Source organism: Papaver somniferum, chromosome 1, assembly GCF_003573695.1.
Source record: "Papaver somniferum cultivar HN1 chromosome 1, ASM357369v1, whole genome shotgun sequence".
In the NCBI taxonomy this organism is placed as follows: domain Eukaryota; kingdom Viridiplantae; phylum Streptophyta; class Magnoliopsida; order Ranunculales; family Papaveraceae; genus Papaver; species Papaver somniferum.
The window spans coordinates 143,871,918-143,878,044 of NC_039358.1; the positions used below are offsets into that span (position 1 = coordinate 143,871,918).

Here is a 6,127-nt window from a genome sequence, read left to right on the forward strand (position 1 = left end):
CCGCATTATATTTTATATAATTGAAATAATACAGGTTGTGCGTTCGTGATCATCAATTGAAAATCCAACCTTTGGTTGTTGATTGATATTGATTGATCCTTGGACATTGGTCTTTGGTACCGTCCAAGTTATTCCTTGTATTTGATAAAGACTCGCTATTGATTTTAGCTTGAGTAAAAATAAAATCAATAGAGAGATATTAACTCCTTGAGATACTTTTATCTAGATTGAGTCTGACTGTCTACTTGATTCTCTAGCAAAGTATTTCGGAGTTAGTCCATACAGATTGCTAAGCGAAATATTGGGTGGTGTTGTTAGACTCCCGCTTTTTCATAATTGTTCTTGACTATTCTCGTGTGAGTAGATTTTGAAGGAGCATAATCCTTGTTTCTAGGAACATTACTAGATGCAAAAGGTTTTTTACATGAAAAGTTATCATTAGCTTTAATAAAATTGATCTTACTAGTTTCTGGAGCGTCTATTCCTTTATAGCCAAGACCACGTGTATCACGATGTTCATAGAAGATAATTTTGTAGAGCTAGAATTGAATCTACTCAAACTCTCTTCCAGTGATTTCACTTTATCAAGAGCAGCAACGAGGTCAGTCTCCAAGGATTTTTCTTTGGCGAGAAGACTGAGTTCTTTGTCATTAAAACATTTTTGTTGAGAGTCATATCTTGCTTCATATTCTGCAAGTCTTTCTTTCAACACAAAGAGATTTGGAAGAAGATTAATACATTCGGACCCTTTTGAGAGTACTTCTTCTTCTCGATCTTTCACAATAGTTTGTAAAAGTTTATATCCACAATCATAACCTTTAAAGAGTTTTCTCAGTTTTCTGTTTTCTTGACAGAGAGGTGCCATGTATTTACTCAAGCAAGTAGTTTACTTATCTTCTTTCAAAGCATGGTCAAAAAGCTTGATATATTTAGAGACTTCCTCATCAATACTTTGTCCTTCTTATGAATCACTGTCATCTGAAAGATCATCCAACTGTTCATCAAGATATTTTTCCCAGTTAAATGCAGATTCAGTCAAAGGACCAGAGACAGAGTTTTTCTTCGATGCATCAGGATTTTGAAGCTCACAAGGGTGACTCTGAGCTGATGTTGCGTTGTCCATAGAGTCAGATCGCTACAAACACAGACTTATAAGGTCTTCAAACGTGTTTGCCTGCTCTGATACCAATTGAAAAGGCGGGGGTCTAACAACCACACCCAATATTTCACTTAGCAATCTGTATGGACAAACTCCAATATACTTTTAAGAGAATCAACTAGACAGTCAGACTTAACCTTAATAAAAGTATATCAAAGAGATCTCACTTTCTCGATTCAATACTTACTCAAGCAAATAGAAATCTGCGAGTCTAATTGAATACAAGAGATATCACTTGAACGGTACCAAAGACCAATGTTCAAGGATCAATCAATTTCAATCAACAACCAAAGGTTGGATTTCCCAATTGATCGATTTAACGCACAACCTATGGTATTTCAATTATATAACAAAATATAATGTCGAAAAGAAATAACACAGACACCAGAAGTTTTGTTAACGAGGAAACCACAAATGCAGAAAAATCCCGGGACCTAGTCCAGATTGAACACACATTGTATTAAGCCGCTACAGATACTTGCCTACTACAAACTAACTTCGGTCTGGACTTTAGTTGAGCCCCAATCAATTTCACACTGATATAAGGTACAATTGCGCTCCTTACGTCTCCGATCCCAGCAGGATACTACGCACTTAATTCCCTTAGCTAATCTCACCCACAACTAAGAGTTGCTACGACCCAAAGTCAAAGATTTTAATAAACAAATCTGTATCACACAAAAAATTCTACGGTAATAGATAAATCTGTCTCCCACAGAAATACCTACGAGTTTTGTTCCGTCTTTTGATAAATCAAGGTGAACAGGAACCAATTGATAACCCGGACTTATATTCCCGAAGAACAACCTGGAATTATCAATCACCTCACAATAATCTTAATCGACTAGCGAAAGAAGATATTGCGGAATCACAAACGATGAGACGAAGATGTTTGTGACTTATTTTATATCTTTCCTATCGGATAAATCAATCTCAAGCCAATCTTACGATTGTACTTAGTACGATAGAAACAGCAAGATCAGATCACGCAACTACAGAGAAAATAGTTGGGTCTGGCTTCACAATCCCAATGAAATCTTCAAGTCGATAAACTACGGGGTCTCGATAAAAACCTAAGGTTAAAGGAGAATCGACTCTAACTTATACAACTAGTATCAGACAGAAGGTGTGGGGATTAGGTTTCCCAGTTGCTAAAGTTCTCCTTTATATAGTCTTTCAAATCAGGGTTTGCAATCTAAGTTACCTTGGTAACAAAGCATTCAATATTCACCATTAGATGAAAACCTGATTAGATTCAAGCTAATATCTTTCAATTGTTAGATCGAAACTTAGCTTGTTACACACAAATAAAATGCACGTTCATTTAGGTTTGGGTAACCGTACCTAAACATGTACACTTAGTTGGTTCAATAGTAGTTAACCGAATGGTTATCCATATGAGCACTTTCATATCAACCATATTCACTACACCTAAATAAAGATTTTGTTACACAAATAAGTGTGACATCTTATTTATTGTCACACTTATTAGTGTAATAAATATGATGTTATTCTTTTGTTACACATAAGGGGTCACACTAATAAGTGTGACTTAAATTAATTAAAGTTACACTTTAATGTGTGACAAGAGTTTTACACATATTAGTGTCACATATCTTGGCAGTAATTAACGAAAAAAAATATTAAAAAAAAAAAAAAAAATTCGCCTGTTCGCCATCCACCCCAAAGACATTTTTCTAAACCCATATTCAACATTTTTCTAAACCCATATTCAGGGAAGTAGTGTAAAAAATTGAATTGCATTAAAATTTCATATAAGTCATTCCATTACAAAGTAATAAGGCTATAAACAAGCAGTCAGAAAATCAAAATTCCAATATACATTTGCAGGAGAAACTTCTAATGTCATCATAGTTGGCTACTCTTGTATTTCATCATTCTGCGCTCCTAGACTTTCCCAAATGTGCTCGCCTAAACCCTTCTGGCAACACTATCTTAAGCTACTTTCATTAGTTCTTTATTACACCATGCCCAGGCATTTTAATCCTATACAAAAAAAAATTATTACAGATGTTAATAAAAAAAAAGTCATGATAAGTTAATAAAATCATAGAAGTACAATCCATACCAAGATACAATCAGATGCCAGAGGACTAGCGGTATAGAAGATTTTGAAGAAATGAAAATGCTGAAAAATATTAATTTAAGAATCAACAAATATATGTTTTAGGATGTAATTGGCATTAGTATTACCTTACAAGCTATCAAGTCATATTTTCCTAATAATCAATCGTTGTATGTGAAGTGAATCAATCATGCACATGCAACAAATGGGAAGTGCTTAGCATAAGCAACAAACAATGCCTAGCATCTCATAAATCCACCACAAAACCTTCGTAAGAAAATGAAAAACGTCATTTTTAAGTATTTTCACTTCCCTGCAACAACAATTTTTAAACAACCGAATCATCTTTTAAGAGATGTATATACAGCTTCTTAACCCTTAGCCGAAAGGACCTAACGGCACCACAAAAGGCTTAATATCCAATGATTAGCATACATAACAAAATGGAGGGACAATCTAGTGATTCAAAGACTGCTAACCGCAACAACTACAATTTCCACCATTATGAAAAATAGTATAGAAATAAAAGTTCCAATTTTCCTACATCACCTTCTTTTTCCCATTGTATCAGCTGAAATTTACTGCCATTTCATAGTTCATATTCAAGAGTAGATGCTACTTGACTCTAGATTACAGAGGAGATATATACATCAACTGCAAATCTCAGCCTAAGAAAAAAAATGGGAATAAACTATTGAACTCACAAATTGGTCTTATCTTATTTACCTCCAAGAACGGTTTCATCACCAACTTTGTTTTTATCCATGAGTTTCTCCAAGAATGCAAAGTGACTTGGGTTGACGGTAAAATAATTTAGACGGTAAAATAAAAAGTACTTTCTTGAACTATCCGACATGTGATGGCAATGCTACCCGATAACTACAAGAAAATACAAAAGTTAAATTACCATGTATTTCGTAACTTGTTGACTTCTGCTCCAATAGTGCAGAAGTTTTACGTAGAGCACCCTCAATCACTTTTAAAATATATGCCAACTTGAGCGACTGTTTCGACCTACAAGCACAAAATCTCAATAAGAAAATTGACCAAATGGACACTAGTATTTGACATATGCTAACTAGAGCTTTACACCAGAAGATTGTTAATGCTTAAGAAAATCAAATTGTGCCATCATTCAATAAACGAACATTTTTTTTGTTGCCTCATAGCTAGACAGTACGTAGAGACATGCAATTGAATCCGATGAAATTGAATACAAAAACTTCAAATATCATGTCTTAACAGTTAAAATAAAGCCTCAAGGTCATACAACAGATGTTGCTAGCAGATTTCAGAAGTTGAAGAACCTGTGGACTCTAGAACAATAGCAAAGTTACGGGGCAAAGACCATCGACAGGCCAGCTAGTTCATAAGGAACCTTCTCTTTTTTTACATGTATAGTCTGATTACAAACACCGTGTCACAAGGGTTAACATTGTCAGTAACTGGTGGATAAAAAACACTAAGTCAACTACTTTACTTTATCCCTTTAAGATCACCACACTACCAAATAAACAAGTTGTCACGATGTCATTTGATTCAACAAGCCGGCAAGTCCCAGATAGAAACAAACAACCTTTATATTCTAAGAATCTAAAACTCTTTCACTATGAAATGAGGCTGCTTAGGTTTGGAATTTATAGAATCAAGCAATCACCAAATAAGAAATAAATACTAAAGCACGTACCATCGAAACAGTACTGTTTCTTGCCTTCATTGTAGAAGAGTCAAGCTTTTGTAAGGTATGAAACTAAAGTTGTTCATTGCAAACATAAATTCACAAGCACATAGGTAGCTATAGGATTAGTCCTATGTTGCTGATGGTGATAAGAAACACCAAATTGTTCACATAACAACAAACCACAAAAATGAATGCAACCCAGAATGTTTGCATAACAATAAAATCACAAGAACTTGCGAACAAACAAGTTAACTAATTGACTATGTATCGATTAATCGTCACCAAAAAGAGGAAGAACGCATATTAACAAATCATAATATTATCTCAACTGATTCTTTTAACCTCAAAATAGAAATTAGGGAAAACAACAAAGTCGGAAGAAATAGTAAGATCTCAATCATACGATTAGGGAAGAAGAATAATAATAATCAGATTAACAATATTAATCTACAGCAAACCCTAACAATAATTTTCATCTGCAACTAACGAATCCCAATCGTTTTGACAACTTAGGGTAGAATAATAGTAACAGAATCTGAAGAACAATATAAAAGGGATACAAATCTTCCAAAAAGAAAAAGATAGTGGTGTTAAGTATCACGAAATCAAAAGAATTTTTCGAAGGAACTTTTTTTCACGATTCACAGTTCTACAGAGCGGAGGTTACAAGAGTAGAAGTGAAAGAAACACAGGCGCATACCTCGAGGAAGAAAAGATGATAATACTAGTTATGTTTACTTTTGGTTTTTATCTGTGTGGCTAGGTTTTAATAATACACGGGTATAATAATCGTGTATGGAAACGTGGTTACTGGTCGACAGGGAGAAAAATACGCGAGAGAAAATTATTTTCACTTACCATTTTTTATGTTTTAAATATTTTTTTAATCTTTTTATCGGTGTGGATTATTAGTCACACTAATTAGTATGACAAAATCGGTTAAAAATAAAATATGATTAGATAAAGATTTAATGTTACACTTTTTAATGATGTCACACATATTTGTGTAACAAAATCTGTTACACAAATTAGTGTAACAAAATCTGTTACACAAATTAGTGTAATACAAATTACTCAATTTGGTGTAGTGATTATTCTTTACCACAACTAGTTCAAATGACTCAAATGAATTAGTTAGAGAGTTGTTCAATTGCTTAGATCTTATAGAAGTATACAAGACATAATCGAAGCAAAAACGATT

At 33.8% G+C, this 6,127-nt stretch overlaps 1 long non-coding RNA gene across 2 annotated transcripts; it reads right to left on the minus strand.

The window, feature by feature from the left end:
• Positions 1–2,900: 2,900 nt before the first annotated feature.
• Positions 2,901–5,665, minus strand: LOC113303170. 2 transcript variants are annotated; one of them, XR_003337326.1, is made up of 3 exons: positions 5,627–5,665; positions 4,153–4,259; positions 2,901–3,166 (listed from the first exon to the last, which is right to left on the minus strand). It is a non-coding gene; the product is annotated as an uncharacterized LOC113303170 (long non-coding RNA). The 2 variants fall into 2 exon arrangements; XR_003337328.1 differs by lacking the exon at positions 5,627–5,665 and adding an exon at positions 4,933–5,615.
• Between the last annotated feature and the right edge of the window lie 462 nt (positions 5,666–6,127).